This window comes from Pristis pectinata, chromosome 7 (assembly GCF_009764475.1).
Source record: "Pristis pectinata isolate sPriPec2 chromosome 7, sPriPec2.1.pri, whole genome shotgun sequence".
Taxonomy (NCBI): Eukaryota; Metazoa; Chordata; class Chondrichthyes; order Rhinopristiformes; family Pristidae; genus Pristis; species Pristis pectinata.
Window position 1 is genome coordinate 20,706,396 of NC_067411.1, and position 16,346 is coordinate 20,722,741.

Here is a 16,346-nt window from a genome sequence, read left to right on the forward strand (position 1 = left end):
GGTAAAAAACTAGGGTGCATAAATTTAAAGTAATTGGTAGAAGTAGGGAGGGAGGAGGGAAAATGTTTTTACCCAGAAGATAGTATGAAGCTGGAACTCAGTACTTGATAGAGTGATGAAAGCAGAAACACTCAGCATATTTAAACAGTACTTGGATGTGTATTTTTGTAAAAAGTTGGACGAGGTGACATGGGATCTTTGCAATGATGATGTTTCAGTTTAATGCTTCAAAGACTTTACCCAGATGGTTGAGCACTCTCTGTACTATAACTGGGCATTCAGCAAGATTTGTTATGCTTAAATCTCTGGAAAGAAACAAATACAGGACATTTTGACCCAGAGACAAACATGTTGCTGTTTAAAACATAACCAACCCTCATTAGACATGGCTAATTTTTATGAAATTGACAAGGGGTTTATAGGACAAAACTGCATTGCACTTCCTTCACATTTCACGATGCCTGCTGATACAATTATAAAACATTGTATCACTGACTTCATGCCAGTGACCACAATGCTCACTTTCCCAGGTATTGTAATGGTCAAATCTTCTGTAGAAACACCAGCAATGGAACTGCAGAATTGTGAATAGGCAGAAGTTCAGCAGAAAAATGACAATCCCAACATTCCACAAGACTATTTGCCAGAAATTTTCCACATTCACCAAAACACTGCCTTTCTCTAACAGTTCAGAGGTGGAATGTGATCATCTGTAGTTTACCAGCTCTTACCTTGGGAAACCTCCCCTTCAAGCCTACTTGATGTTACACATGATGCAACTAAGGCATTTAGATGAACAGCTGTGAGGGAAAAAAGTAATTAACAATTTATTTAAATTAAAAACAATGAAATACATTTAAATTAAGTGCTTTCTAAGCATTAAGTGACTACTTAGAATTTTAAAAATTCATCTTAACTGTTTATGAATGAAGAAACATTTAAAGTGCATAAAGGTGGATAATTCCTCAGGGCCTGACCAAGTGTATCCTAGGACATTGTGGGAAGCTTGGGGAAAAGTGCTGGGATCCTGGCAGAGATACTTGCATCATCGTTAGCCACTGGTGAGGTACCTGTAACTGGAGGGTGGCTAATGTTGTGCCTTTAAGAAGGGCTTCAAAGATAAGTCAGAGAACTTATAGGCCAGTGAGCCCAACATCAGTAGGAGATTGAGAAGCAGGATAGGTTTGAACTGTGCTTTCATTTGTCCAGACTGTAGCCAAACAAATCCAAATTCTGCGAACAAGGGAACAAGAGCACAAAACAAACCAATCCAATTGATGGATCAGTCACCATGTGTATAAAATATTGGCACACCAATAGATAACTCAATGAATCAATTGCATCTGTTTTTAAAACTCTATATACATTCCTTCCACTTAATCATCAGTTAGGTTTAGTAAATAAACTTTTGCTTGTTTGTACATGTTGACACTAGTGAAATTCCAACTTTAGTTGTGGCTGTAATTAATTTTAGGGACTCTTAATAGTGCATCTCCATTGAATATTTCTGATATGTACTGTACACAAATGTTGATTAAAAGTCAATTGGTAGCATATTTGGCTGAGAGAATTACAAAACAAAATGTTATCAGACATTTTTAATGACTAATTCCAGAGTTCTGCAATGATGATTTAAGAACCAAAATGAAATTCTTATGAACATTATATGGTGAACACAATTAAATCATGTGAATATGTACATATGACATACAGTGTAGTTAATTGATTGAATAAACTAGTTCTAGCAGCTCTCTGCATGACTCATTATACTCTGCATTGTCTGGGTTAGAACCAAGGAACACATACAAGATGGACGTTACACCATCGTCAAATACCTCAAGCAAAATCTAAATGGCAAGTCAAAGAACCCAAAATGCAGAATGTGACGAACAGAATGCAAAAGATTCTGTCCAATTATATTTGGATGGTAACGCCAAAGTATTTTGAACTTAGTACTTTGAAAACTTCATAATTTAAGGCACGATTGGCTCTTTATATGACAGTGTCTCAAACATTATCGTGCCATCTCCTTCTGCTTTAGCTCAACCAATCAGGGCACCACTGAGAATACAAGTGGACTCCTAGAGACAATAGTTTAATTATCTCCAAAGGCTTTTTATTTTATAAATAGTACTGCAACCTATGGAGTGATATTTTTAACCTTGGAACGGTGGTAATAACTATCCACTCAGAAAAAGAAAATCCAAAATGGAAGGTAGACCTAGAAAATTAATACAGTGCACAAGACAAACAAATGATTTTACACAACATGATAAGCATACTTGTTTCCATCTTGTTTTCCCTCAATCCTGCTGTAATTTAAAATATTCATTCACAGGACAGGACATTTACTTCTTTACTAGTCACCCTTGTAAAGGTAATGGTGAGCTGTACTGTGTTCCACAAGTTCCCAAACTTGCTGTTACCTGGAGATAATTCTTACAAATTCAAATACTTGGCATGACAATTTATTATGTATTACGTGTCTTCTTCCTAGAGGTTAGAATCTAGATTAGTTTCTTAACTCATTTCATGTTCGTTTAAGACAGTTTCAGGGTCGTTGTTGGCAATCTGCTAGTCAGCCACTGTGACATCCCAGATGCCATAATTAATTTTAAGTTAATTTGATATGGAATTGAAGCTATTCAATTTTAGCAAGGATATGAATTTGTATTGGATATCAGATGGAATATTTTAGTTCACTATTATAATTCCAATCTACACTTAATGAACTGTTTGCTTTTCAATGTGTACAAGTGACAAATTTAAGAAGCGCTTCCATACACTTACAATGCAATCCGACACATTCATTATTTTATGCCATCTTTTCCTCTGCAGTTAATCTCTGGAATGTTAATCCACCCTCAGCACCATTTAAATCTCAATTCATGTACTTACTTTTCTTTGACAGATCTTTCACCATCACACAGCAATTACAGTTCACTTACTACATGGTTAACAATTTGACCACTTTCAGTGCAGCACATGGTCCTTGAGACACAAAACACATTCTGGATCAAATTCTATTCTTAAAATCATTTGCACAAAACTGCTCATTTCTGTCGCTACTTGTCCTCTTGCTCTTTCAGGCAATGGAAATGCATCAAATGCTAAGGGAGGAATTATTGTATTTGAACAACCTCAAATTATGCCTCATCTCATTCTAAAGCCACCCAAATTTCTGTCATCCCAAAATCTCTTTCAAATTTCAAAGCAGAGGCTGATAGATTTTTTTCAATCATGGGTACTAAGAATTGTGGAACAAAAGGCGAACAAGTGCAGCATAACAGAAACCCAGAAAAACAAACAAAAGGACTGCAGATGCTAGAATCTAGATTAAGAAACAAGATGCTGGAGGAACTCAGCAGGTCAGGCAGCATCCGTGGATAAAAGCAGATGGTCCGTGTTTTGGGTCAGGACCCTTCTTCAGGACTGAAGATAGGAAAAGGGGAAGCCCAATACATAGGGAGGGGAAAAAAAACAGCAGTGATAGGTGGGCAAAACAGGGGAGGCACAGTGGGCACAAGGTGGTGTACCAGAAACCTAGAACATGCTCAAAGGGCTGTGAGGAATAATTCAGCAGGAAAAATATTGTATCTGTCCATCTTGGGGAAAAATCCAGCCCCAAAAAAGTAAATCAAATAATCTCAAAATGTTTTCAAACATGGCCCCATTCAAAAAGTTAGCTTTGAGCTGCTTGGGGTCTGTTCATGTATAAAGATTCAGAAACAAAAAAGGTGCACCATGAGGAATTTTGTGTTATCCTAGATTCACCACTTTTGTCTCTTTGTCTGTCACTGAGTTTTAATGTCCAATTCGGGGTGTGCAGGAAGTGAGAGTTTGTGTGTTCAAACTACCCAGAATTAGTTCATAAATTCCCTTGTAATTTGAACACATTTAACAACTTTATTCTGGTAGACTGAATACTCATTTAGCTAATTACTCATTAGGAGTGGATTAATATTCATAGCAGGTTACTTGCTGTCAGACACAATTATTCTCTAACAATTGGGTAAAATAATAACAACTAGACCCACTCACAATATCATTAACTGGTGTATGACGCTACCTATTTTCAATGAAGCATCATTCCACGTTTCATGACGACAAAGGCCAAATTTTCTGTTTGGTGACTAAAGCACATGGACATTACTAACAATCTGAATAAAGTACCCATTTTATTTTCCTTTTGCTGAAAATCAGCCTTGAAATTCATTGATGCAAACCCCATGAAATTTTCTCAGTCTCGACAAATAAATTCTCAGTTTAAATGCTCCAGAGTTCCCCACTTATCAGGTACAAAACAAATCCACTAATCTGAGAACTACTGAGTGGGGGGAAAACTTCAAAAAAACTTAGTTGTAGAATTTAACAGCCTAGTAGGAAATCTGGGCTATCATGCCTTTGTTAACTCTCTTAACAAGTTCCCCTGCCCTTCGCTGATGAATTTGAATTTATATTCATTTTACAAATAGCATTCCATTTACTTTTCACAACCATGGATTCTGCTCTCCATTTCCAGTGGAACATTCCTTATGACTCTCTGCGGATGAAGTCAAACGAAAGAAAATAGAAGGATTAAATTACAAAATTGACAATTTTAAAATGGCAGATCAAAAATAAGAGCCATGATCCTAGTATTTCTTCAATATCTGTTGAAGTTCTACAACTTCCCCTGAACTCCTTTAGCATCTTCACCACAGGTGCAGCAATGATTTAAGGAGGCAATTTGCAGCAGTTTCTCAAAAGAACAAGCATATTCTGACTTGGCCTGCAACACTCGCATACAATGAATAATTCAAATTAAATCAAGTAATCAGACCAATGATTTTTGTTTTTTTTCCTGACAAGTAATAGAACATAGGACAAAATAATCTCCTTTCGCATCATCAGGTTCCATGATTCTTGTGCATGATAGGGAACTTGTGGCTGGCATTGGTGTTCCGTACTCTTGCTGTCTTTATCCTCGTGAAAAGTTCAACTTCTCTTTGGTAGGTGCTTCCAAAGGTGGTTTGAAAATTCAATGCATTGCATATTCTTCTATGTAGCTTCTGTAAAACTTGCCACATTTTCCAGTCAATATATTGTAGCCTTGGTGGCTATTAAAATTTCTTTGTAGAACTTAGTGAAAAGTAAATTTTAATTAGATTTTAAGGCAAATCCTCAGCGCATACAATAGCCTAAATCATGGAAACCATCATTGTTCCACTGAGTGGCCTAACAACATCACTGATTTGTCAAATTAACAAGGTGACACATCACACCTGCACATTTAACCTTTGACATGCCAAATCAACCCAAAGAGATTATATACTATACACTTGTCTGTTACCAGAATAGGAGTGTTAGCTCACATTAGAAAAGCCAAGGGATTGGAAGTGTGAATCTTGGATCAACTTTGGGTGTCCCATTTCCAATCCTATGCAAATAACCATGATTTCAAATATCACACCATTAGCTCTAAGCTTCATATCAGATACTGGAATCAAGATATCAGTTAAGTAGAAACAGATTGTTTGTTCAAGTGCACAAGTTGCCATTTCAAACAACTGCCACCAGAACAGTTAAATGTGACATGGTTGGTGAAGCAAAAAGGTAGTAGGAAACCCAAAATGAAAATGTCATTCAAGAGAACAGAAAGCCTTCTTCACAACTGCTGAGTTTGTATCCACTGGATAAACTTTCCTTTGAAACGAGTTTAAACAACTCATTTGAGACAAAAACAGAAAATGCTGTAAAAACTGAGCAGATCAGGTAGAATCTATGGAAAGAGAAACAGTCAATATTTGGTTTCTGACCATCTTTTAAAAAATTTTTTTTTAGGGTGCAGGGTCCCAAGGCTATCTTCTATCCTGCTGTTAAGACTGTTGAATGGACTTTGTGTATGATAAAGATAAACACTTGACCTCACAATCTACCTTATTATTACGGCCCTAGCACCTTATTATCTACCTACACTTTCTCTGTAACTGTAACACTACATTCTGATATTGCCTTTCCCCTTGTACTACCTTGATGTACTTGTGTTTTGAAGTGATCTAAATGGACAGCATGCAAAACAGTTTTTCCACTGTATCTCAGTAAATGGAACGATAATAAACCAATTACACAGCTACTGATGCCTCAGCCTTTTAGTTTGGACTCCTGTGCTTGACCCTCCCATTAGATGTTCTTGGATCCTCCTCCTGTTGGGGATTGATTTTCTGCCGCCACTCATGACCAAATTGGTAGGACTACAGAACTTGGATCAGATCATTGGTTATAGCTTTGCCTATTGCAGGATGTTTAGCATACATATAATCTTGTGGTGCAGCTTCACCAGGCAGCTCACTTTTAACTCCAGCTTATGCTGCTACAAGTATGGTCTTCTGCTCTCCTCAGTAAACCAGTCTTGATTCCCCCAGCTTGATTGTAGCAACAGACTGAACAATATGCCTGAACATGAAGTTACAGATTGTGGTGGACGACATTTCTACCACAACTACTGATGGTCAACGGCATTTCACAGAAGCCTATCTTGCATGATTGTATTGCCACACAAGATGAAGAGTGCCTGCAATTTGAAGAGGGGGCTTTGTCTCCACCAGGAACAGATGTTAGTTATTCCTAGCAATGTTTTCATGGACAAGCATCTGGGTTACCAGTCTGGTAATTTAACCACTGTGTACTGTGGATCCTGTTGGTCACAATGCAGACCATGCATACTGGCAATAAAAGGTACAACAGTGTACAATGGTATGAAGATTCATAAACTGCTTTTTCCAGGATCTGTGAAGTGTCATAATTATTCTGGTTATGCCCATTTAGGTGCATGAAAAAAAGTCAGTAAATCATACCTGCTTATAAAAAAGGTATTTTCAGAGTTACTCAGTACTGAAATCTGGTTGAAGCACTCTTTGACCATTAAATGGTCATGCTTACATGCAAAATAAGACAGGCTTAGTGAACAATAGCCAAGACTTCCAAGTAATTTATACCACTGCATTTTAGTTTAATTTTTATTTAAAAGGAATATAATTTCCATATAGTCACAGGGCAGATATTCAAAAATGTAATATAATCACAAAACAATATTAGTTTGCTCGCCAGATGTTTCAGAAGGAAATGTAGAAGCATTCATAACATCAAAGTTTAATTTGCATGATGCCGTTATTGATCTCATACCACATATGCACTGCCTTGAAACCACATACATTTAGATATTTATCAAATGACTAGTACTGATGAACAAAGCTCTTCACCCCATCAGAGAAACACAAATTCAACATGTCTGTCTAAAAACATTGAATAAATCAGGACTTCAAACAAAATCATAACTCTGTGATAACACTTTCCTATTTTCTGCATTTCAGTAATTTCGAAAAAATAATGAAGCTGTAGTTGGTTTTATTTGAAAAACCTGTACTCTTAACTGAATGTCAATGCCTATAAACATTTGTCTGGTACAATGGTTGAAAGGTGGGAGGGGAGAGGTATTAGAGTGGGTATCTTTTCCCCCTCTCTCCTAGGGGCAGGGTGAAGAGGCCAACTATAACATGGTATTTGTTGCCCTGGCATTTGACCAGTTACACCAGATGTCAAACATGGGGCCTTCAGTTCCTCATGGTTTAGTAACGTGCTGGTGTCTTGGCACAATAGTAGCATTTGCCTCCAAGCTGTGATTCAAAGGCTAATGCAATATTTAACATTTCCAAGTGCACCACTGAATGAACACTGCATTGTCTAAAATACAGTCTTTCAGATAACGATAAACAAGAGCCAAGACAGTAACATCTGAAGAACAGGGGAGACATTTTTGCCTACATTCATCCAAATCATAAAGTGGGCATTTATTATGCTGGAATTTCTTGGGGAAAAGGGCAACCAAGTACCATATTGTTCTGTTGGTAAATGTTATGAAAATAAATTATCGGCAACAAAGTACCTTGTGCCACCATGAGAATGAGATGAACTAAATAAATTGAACTTGTCTTCAAATTGCTGTCTAGGTGTCTATGAATGCGCTACACTAACATGAACCATATTACACCATTTCTGCTAAAGTGATTATTAAGATTTCCAAATTTACAAGCCGAAATATTGCATGTTTTTGCCTTTGTTGCAAGCATGAGAATTCAGGACAATAGATAAACAAGGGAGAGTCTGTCTATATTATAACGCAGATGCATTGGACAAAAATTGGATTTCAGCTAGTGGTCATTGTCTCCTGGTCTTGTGAAGCACAAGGAGTCACTATATGGATCACTATTCTGCAGTACACTATATGCATCAGTATTCTGCAGAACATTGCAGGCTTTGTGTTTTGCAGGTTATTCTGTCCAGCTTTGCCGCATGCAGATAGCTCAGATGGATCTAGTGTAAACCACTACCGTTTGGTAAAAAAAACAACATGCACTGTTTTCAGTTTGAAAAACATGTTAAGTTCCTATATTGATCAGTCCCTTCTGCAATATACCTCCATTCTAATGGAGAAAATTCCCGCAGAAAATATAGTATTGTTCAAACAAGGTTTTTTTTAAAAAAAAATTTACAGCGTGGTAACAGGCCCTTCTGGCCCAACGAGTCCGCGCCGCCCATTTTAATCACAAATTAACCTACCCATACGTCTTTGCAATGTGAGGGGAAAACCGGAGCACCCGGAGGAAACCCACGCAGACACAGGAGAACGTACAAACTCCTTACAGACAGTGACGGGAATTGAACCCCGATCACTGGCGCTGTAATAGCATCGCGCTAACCACTCTAATCATGATTCTGATGATCACTGGCCTTGTTCTGCAAGATAATATGCTCAGTGGCACATTAAGCTTTAAAGCTGGATTACCACACCAGCTTTTGTTCCCTTCTGGTCACAAAATATCATTCAAAATGAAAAAATCGACTATGTAAAGTTTCAGTGAAATTGCCCATTTTGTTACCTGCAAGCAAATAATCATGTCAATAAAAGCTTACTGTTTGGTTGGGGCATGGGGGGGGGGGGGGGGGGGGGGGGTGGGGGTGAGGGCTGTCTTCAGCATTAAATCCAAACATTTAAGTATTATTTTGATCAAGAGACACATACTGCCATTTATTAGGCTTCTATGTGTGTACTGATGTCTTGAGTACAAGAGTGCTGGCTGAAATTCCCCAATTAATAAATGTAGGAGATTGCAGAGTTTCCTCCAGGAACTGATTGGGAAAAACCTATGGCTTTGTTAAAAGCAATCATCATGAATGTAGTGAGAGAAACTGGCAGGAGCCGTTCTCTTACCAAAAAAAGCACTGTTTTTTTTTAAAACAGTGGCTGACCAAATATTTTCTTAAGTGTTATTTAGAATCAAAGTAAAAGTTAGGAAAAGTAAAATCACAAGCAAAAATCTCTCAACAAATCCGAAGACTCGGTAACAACTTTCAGAGCAGGTTGTTTTACGAGACAACTGAATCAGAATCTCACCAAAACCAGAAAGGAAATGTTAATGATACAATTAAGCTCATTGTTGTATTACACACAAGCAAGATTCCAGTCAGGTCATGTTTATTTGGAATTGGAATACTGTCACATGTACCAAAGTACAGTGAAAAGCTTGTCTTGCATAACATTCATACAGATCAATTCATTACATAGTACCTTGAGGTAGTCCAAGGTAAAACAATAACAGAATGCAGAATAGTATTACAGTTACAGAGAAAGTGCAGTGCAGGTAGACAATAAGGTACAAGGTCATAACAAGGTAGAGCGCGAGGTCAAGGAGTCCACCTTATCATACCAAGGAACTGTTCGATAGTCTTATAACAGCAGGATAGCTGTCCTTGAGCCTGGTGGTACATGCTTTCAGGCTTTTGTATCTTCTGCCCACTGGGAGGGGGAGGGGTGAAAAAACGAGGAGAGAATGTCTGGGGTGGGTGTGGTCTTTGATTTTGATGGCTGCTTTACTGAGGCAGTGAGAAATATAGACAGCTAAGTTTAACCTAAATGAGATTCACTTGGTTTCGAGTGTGCCATCACTTCATTTCAAATCGGAAAGTCAATTTCTGTGTTAGCAGCCAGTACTATCCAATGTTTATTTTGGAAAAAGAAAGAAATACAGCATGGGAACAGGCCCTTAGGCCCACCATGTCTGCACTGATCATCAAAGCACCCATATTTACATAAAACCCATCTTAAACCATATGTTCTTTCACATTCCATTAACTCTCCTCCAGATTCTACTACTAACTGATGCACTAGGGGCAAATTACCTTCTCCAATTAACCTACCAACCCACGATTTTGGAATGTAGGAGGAAATGGAAGCACTCAGAGGAAACCCATGCAGTCACAGGAAGTGTATGCAAACTGCATACAGACGATACTGGAGACCAGGATTGAACCTGGATCACTGGAGCTACGAGGCAGTAGCTCAACTAGTTCTCATTGTGCTTACTTTTATGAAATTCTAGGTGTCATCTCAAATAATACATTTTAGAATTAATGTACAAATTTCAAAGGAATACCTGGGAGCTCCACAATAATTTCTTCCCATATTAACCCCACCAAAGCAATACAAGCCAAGATCTTTCTTTAAATGTTGAATTTTTAATTTATTTTTGTAATGAAATAACCAAAAGTTCAGTAATATTTATTAAATTAGACTGATATCTTGGAGTAACGGAAGGCAGAGAGATTTCACTAAAGGAAAAACCTGGGCCTATTCACTTGTGGAACAGATAACCCAAGTAGGATGTGAAAGTGTGAAAGAGGAGATTTGGTGGAGAGGCTGGAGAAGTTCATTTATAAAGGGAAAAAAATAATATCAGTCGGGTAGGGTTGTTTTCTTCTGTACAGAAGAAGAATCCAATTAGGGTGTATCAATACATGAACTAGGAGCAGGAATTGACTGCTTAGGCCCTGAAGCCTGCTCTGCCATTTAACATCTGATTGCAATCTCAACTCTATACTCCTGTCCACCTGCAGTAACCTTTCATCCCCTTGATTATCAAGAATCTAGCTATTTCTGCCTGATGATATCATGCTGGTTGGAGCCATTCCACAGAATTTTTCATGCCATCTGGTGTAGATACACTTTTACCAATTATGCACTCAGCATGCTCAAGTCTAAATGAGAGAAAATCTCAGCCCCACACAACTGTGTGGTGTTTAATTACTACAGGTACAGGTAGATTCCCCTGACACACTGACAATTCTCTCAACATATGTCCTGCAAGGTTTAACTTGGACTTGAGGATCCAAGTGCCAAGGAAATACAAAATTGTTTATAATGTGTATGGATTTAGCCAGAATGTGTATGACAGGCAAAAATTCCCTCTTGTTCTCTAGCATATCATATGCACATGAATGCATGGGTGCAATGAAAAAAAACTTGCTTGCAGCAGCATTGCAGGCCCATAGCATCAGATAAGCAACACTCACAAGAAAAACCATGATTTTTTTTTAAAAAGGAAGAACACAATTAGGACAAAAAACAAAAATCCATTGTAATCTTTAATGAATATAGTTTTTTTTAGAAATTTAAGAATCTTCCAGTCATTTTATTAAGTTAATAGGACACGATATTCCATTAGATATCTTTCCTAGCACCAATTCTGTTGCAAGTTGTTTAATGCCTGACAATTCTCAGTCAACAAAATCATGCCTATGAATTCTTTTGCAGCTGGCAGAAACCAATTCATGACTATGCCATGCATGCACTGATGGCAGAGCAGTCTTGGGAAACCAGACCTGGCCAAGTGTCTTGCTCAGATTCCTCTCAGGGATACATTATATAGAAAAGACAAGCTTCAAACAAGACAAGGCCACAGGTACATCAGTGATACTGATTTCCTGTCACCTTATGCTGACATTGTGCACTGTTGACATTGCAGATACACTAGCCTTTGGGAACGATTGAATGTGTTGTCTTCAACACAGAATGTAATGTGTTCAGACATTCTCACTAAAGGAAAATCCAACAGTCCATCTCACACATGCACACAAACCTCTGATGCAAACATTAAAATTCACACACAGTATTTGATTACAAAATTTGGTAAATTTACATACATCTGAAGTAGACGAAAGTTGCAAGTGCAACAGCATCATCTAGTGTTAAGAGGATGAATAATTAAATGTGATGATAATTTTTAAAGACAGACAAGATAGAGATTAAAACACTCAAGCATTACACATTTTGCTGAAGCTTAATATCATTACATAGTGAAACCAGAACATTGCAGATGGGAAAACAATGATAGATTCAACTCCAGTTTGAAAATCCCCAATAATAATTAACTGTCAAGTTTCCCCCTTTTTAGATTTATTTTCACCTGTTCTAAAACCCTGATTGTGCTCCATGACCATTGTTTGCAAATGAATGGTTTTGATGGTAGTCTGAAGTGTACACAAGTACCTGCAATGAAGTTCCAGGATAGTTCCTTGGTGTGGGAAATCACAAACAACCCTGGATTCTTAAGGAGCAGTACAGTGATGCAGCTAATAGAGCTACTTCCTCACAGCTCCAGGGACCTGGGTTCAATCCCAGCCAGCAGTACTTTGTGTGGAGTTTACACATTCTCACCATTGCTGTGTGCATTTCCTCCAGGTATTCCAGTTTCTTCCCACATCCAAAAATATGTGCAGGTTTGTAGGTTAATTAGTCACTGTAGTTTGCCCCTAGAGTGTAGGTAAGAGGTAGAGTGTGAGGGAGAGAGTTGATGGTTATGTGGGGCAAGTGGATCAGGGCAAGATAAGTGCAAAAGAAAATGTGGTTTGTGATTGGCAGAGACTTGATGGCTAAAGGGCCAATTTCCATACTGTATCTCTAGGACTATTACAATTGGGCATTTACTCAAGTGCTTAATGTTTGCTCCAAGATTACCCTCAAATTTATGGTATTGGAGGTTAGATGTTTAAAACAATTTTTTTTTAAATGTTTAACAGCACTGAAGAGAAAGCTCATCAGGTTGAGCAATACTGAAGGGGTGATTCTAGGTCCGCAGCTATGCAATCCTCTGGAGGAGGTGATCAGAGAAAAAAAGCCAAAAGGGAGAAGAAAACTCCTCAGAGAACAGCCCATCTCAGGAATCGATCTGATGAACCTTAATTTCACTCTCTAACCACATATCCTTCTTCTGGTTGGGAGACTAGACTACGACACCATATTCAAGGTACAGACAAACTAGGGCCCAATATAATAGCAGCAAGTCTTTATTGCAGTCGAGGATCAGATAGAAAAAGTAAAGGCCAACATGTCATTTGCCATCCTAAATATTTGCTGCACCTCACTTCTAGTGATTAAAAATATAAGGATACCCAGGTCCTTCCTAATACCAACACCATTCAAAACCAGCATTAAAAAAACTTTTTTCTGCCAAAGTGGATGACATCACATTTATCTTCACTTATTCACCTAATCTCATGCAAATATTCCCATGAAGTTTCTCAGAATCAAGCTGACAATCCACACTGGCACCCAGTACTACATTTGGTCCCCTCATTCAGATCATTGATGTATATTGTGAAGAACTGAAAATATTTTAATAAATCCCTAGTAGACAAGTAAATTACTAAGCATTCTCATTTTTTGCATCACCCCATTGGGCATTTTATCAAATGCCTCTGAAAATCAAAGTACACCTCATCCACAAATAAGGTTCTGCCTTAGCCATGTCTGCCAGTTACAACCTCAAAAAAGATGTTTCCACATTCTAAATCTATGTTGACTTTTTTCAGACCTATATCTATTTTCCAAGTGCCCTGCTACCACTTCCTTAGAAGATTCTACTACTGTTATTAGGCTAACTTATCTGTGATTCCCAGTTTTAACCCTCTCCCATCTTTAACTAATAACATTACATTTAAACTTTGATCTGCAACCAGTGCTCTAGAATCGAGAGTCTGGGAAGACAACAACCAGTATGTCCACCCATTTCCACAGTAACATTCAAGGGGCATAGATAGGGTAGAGAGCAAGAAACCTTTCTCCACAGCAGAGGTGTGCAAAACTAGAGTAAGGACAAGGGGAAGGAGGTTTAGAGGGGATCTGAGGATGGTGATTATGATCTGGAATACACTGTCTGAGGGGTTGGTGGTGACAGGTATTCTCACAATGTTTAAGTATCTATACTAGCACTTGAATCACCAGGACAGAGGACCATGGACCAAGGGCTGGTGAATGGAATTGATATGCATGCATACTTGATAGTAGGTATGGACATGGTGAACCACAGGGACCACTTTTGTGCTTTGATTCTCAAACTTTGAGATGCAGTTCAGGTCTTTGGAATTTAATCAGCTTTCCATAACATTAATTTTCCCAACTGTTTTTGTTTATTCATGCTAATTGCTTTCACCTTCTCATTCATTCTATACCTTTTCCTCAGCAGGTGGTTTTGAGTTTTCTTCTGTGAAGACAGCAAGATATTTAATTTCTCTGCCTATTTTATTTCAAAAAGTAAATCTCTCTTCTCCCAATCTGTGGGGTTCCACATTATCTTTTTGCTCATTCTGTCCAATTTGCATATCAATAGAAATTTAATTTGATTTTTGTTTTTTGCCAGATTACTCCTCATTTTACTTTCCTTATCTTAAAAGTGTCAAATGTCCTTTGCTTAAATTACAAAATTTTCCTAATCCTCAATTTAATCCTCTTTGGTGCAAATAAAGCTTTTCTTTAATGTATTACTACCCTTAATTTCTCTGGTTATCCACAAATTTTCTTGTTGGCTTTTTTGTGCCGAAACAAGGGATATGTTTGTTGAAATGATGCATCAGTTCTTTAAATCTTAGACATTGCTTGTTCACAGTCAGATTTTTTTTTAAATTACAGATCCTGACACAAGATCTATGCCCAAAGCATCAACATACACTTTTTGCCTCCACAGATGCAGCCTGGCTCCAGTTTTTCCAGCATTCTATTTTTCTCCCCAGATTCTAGCATCTGCAGTCTTTTGTCTTCATGCTCTTCACGTGTAGTTTTCCAAGTAACTATAATCAATTCATGCCTCATACCTTAGAAGTTAATTTTGTTTAGATTGAAACAAACCACTTTCAGTCCTTAAAGAAACATTCTACTATCCTTCCCCAAAGGCTCCTGATTGGCAAGATTACCAACCAACTTTTATTGCACTTAACATTTCCAAAACAGTCAGATTCACTAGGCATCCATTTCCCCCACCCCCAATCACCCATTTTCATCCCTCCTGGTTCCATCCACCTACTGCCCACAGACTTCACCCACCAGATCCCCTCTCCCATCCAGTTCAATCTGCCCTTCACCTCTCTAATGGTTCCCATTATCACCTTCCTTACCAGATTCTGATGGGTCAGGCAACATCTCCGGTCTAGATGAAGGGTCTCAATCAAAACATCGACTGTCTATTTTCCTCCTAGATGCTGCCTGACCTGCTGAGTTTCTCCAGCTTTGTGTTGCTCCAGATTTTGCAGTGTCTCCTTCTCAGATTCTAGGACTGGTAGCCTTGCATTTCTGCTCATCACCCTCCAGCAGCTGTCTCCACCTTCACCCTTCCCTCCCCCTACCCCTCACCTAGTCCTGTCTACCCTTCCTTGTCTGTTTGCACCCATCACCCACCTGCCTGTCTCCCAACCTTACCCCTCCCCTATCTAGCTCTGTCTGCCCTTCATCCTTCACCCCTCCTCATCCAACTATCACCTACTGGCCTCCATCTTACCCATTTCCCCTTGATACTGGCCAGCTTCACTCTCCATTTTCAGCCCTCATGCAAGGTCTTTACCCAAAAGATCAACAATTCCTTTTTCTCTCTCCCACCACAGATGCTGCTCAATCTTCTGAGTTCCTCCAGCAATTTGCTTTTTGTTTTGGAACCAGATAGATACTTTGTTAGTTCTTCAACATACTGACTTAGAAAACCACCTTTAAGATATTGCATGAATAAATCCCCTACACTGTTTATTTACACAAGAACTAGTCAAACCAAATTAATGGTCAAGCTCCCCATGAGTATATGACATGACCTTTGTCACATGTACCTGCAAGTCTCCCAATTTATATTATGCCTTATTTTTCCATCCTTTCAGGTCTACCCCTCCTCCTTTTCCATTTTGCCTTTTCTGTTTGAAATGTTGGAATATTTAATTCCCAACCTTGGTCATTTAGCATCCACACTATCATTGTCGATGTTACTTTATGTTTATTTGTGCCATTAATTCATCTATCTCATTATCTGAATACATGCAGCATTTCTAAAAAGAGCATTCAATATCATTCATAGGATGCTGGCATCTCCAGCATTAATGTCCCTTCGTACTTGCCTTTGAACCAATGAGGCAATTCAGAACCAACTAAATTAGAGCCTGGGATTATATCAGCCACTCTGGGCAAGGACAGCAGAGTTCTTCTTTAAATGGAGACG

The 16,346-nt window shown here is 38.4% G+C and overlaps 1 protein-coding gene across 4 annotated transcripts in view; it reads right to left on the minus strand.

Moving 5' to 3' along the window:
* Positions 1-16,346, minus strand: part of LOC127572413 (sorbin and SH3 domain-containing protein 2-like) — a 337,556-nt gene that overhangs the window by 284,533 nt on the left and 36,677 nt on the right. The window contains exon 2 of one of the 4 annotated variants that reach the window (XM_052019629.1): positions 732-800. The exons of the other annotated variants lie outside the window; for them this stretch is intronic. The gene's annotated coding sequence lies outside the window, so the exon portion shown is untranslated. The remainder of the gene's footprint in view (positions 1-731; positions 801-16,346) is intronic. 4 annotated transcript variants of the gene reach the window in all.